Source organism: Pseudopipra pipra, chromosome Z (genome assembly GCF_036250125.1).
Source record: "Pseudopipra pipra isolate bDixPip1 chromosome Z, bDixPip1.hap1, whole genome shotgun sequence".
Lineage (NCBI taxonomy): Eukaryota > Metazoa > Chordata > Aves > Passeriformes > Pipridae > Pseudopipra > Pseudopipra pipra.
Window position 1 is genome coordinate 29,959,796 of NC_087581.1, and position 1,445 is coordinate 29,961,240.

Sequence of the window (1,445 nt, forward strand, 5' to 3'; positions counted from 1 at the left end):
CTTGAACCTGATGCTCTGCATGAGGCAAGCCTTTTTACTGAGCAGTTTGTGATATCTTCCAAGTTACTGGCCTCAGATGATCCTATCAGTAGGGATAAACAAGTTTTTCTATACCTAGATCTGTTTACCTTACATCAATCTGAGTTAAATGTAATCTGCCACAGCTGTCCAAAGCTCAGGTCATCTGTTATAAAATTCCTCCCAAGTACCCTGACACATGGTGATGAGGCAAATGCTCATGCAAAAAAAAGCACGTTTTATTTAATTCAGGTAAAACAAAGGGGTTTACCACTCTCTGCCAAGTAATTTTGATTCCATGGAACCATGGTCCTGTCATTGTTCCTCCCATGTGACACAAATTCATCTGATTTTGCTTTCTTACCAAGAAAAAATATCCTGCAGTTCCTTCTTAGTTTAATATCACTATAGTGGACTAGAGTGACTGGAGATGCTTCTGTACTGAAAGGGCCAAAGTGTGGCCAGCAGATGTGCATATCATGGGGATGGATATAGGACTGGACAGACATTCGTCCCAGACATTGTTTTTACACGAGTACCTGGTTTTCCTTCAATACATACTTATATTTCTTTGAAGAAAATTTCAACCTATTCACCTTACCTTTCCTCCCAAGCAGCATTAGACAGTCAGCTGATTGGTTAAAAAAATCAAAAAAAAGACACCATGTCTGTTCTAAAAACTGTAAGATATCCTCAGGTTTTCAGAAGAGGCGATGCAACTGAAATGCCCCGATGTGCCAGGGAAGTTGTAAGTCAGGCAGGGAAAGGACTATGGTGTCACAGCACAAAGGGGAGCAGATCCTTCCTGGACACCTGCAGTCAGGCAGTTATGAGGGAAAGTGTCCACATAGAAGGAGCTAACTAGGTTGAGAATCAGGAGGGGAAAAGATGGAGTGGGTAATTAGAAAGAAAGAGGAGAGAAAAAGGATCCCTGAAAAGATTTAGATGGGTCAGATAAAGTGAGATGCTGGGGACTGAATGAAGCATCTCAAATGCAGCCTTCATTAATATTTTGTTTGTGTTGTCTCAAACTAATTTATTTTATGGACATGGAGAGCTGTTTCTGCTGATGTATTGAGATGATTATCATACAATCTTATTGTTTTTTGGAACAGGACTTCTCAGCATTTCTTGAGGCTCTCTGCTGGTTTTCTACATTTCCCTATGTTTGAAGACATGAATCATCAAGTCACTATTATTTCTGGGTTATCTCTCATGAAATTTCCAAGTGATTTTCTCTTTTCTTCAGCAGCTATAGAAGCTATTGCTATCCAGTGGGCTCAGGGTGCAATCACATGTTGTGCCAGTTGCCACAAGAAAAAGGTTAGAAATTGTGGACAAGTGACTGGGGAGTAATCAGGTGGCAGACAGCTGAATGCTCTACAAACATGGTACTCCTGAGCAAATAATAAAGAGCTAATAGCCAA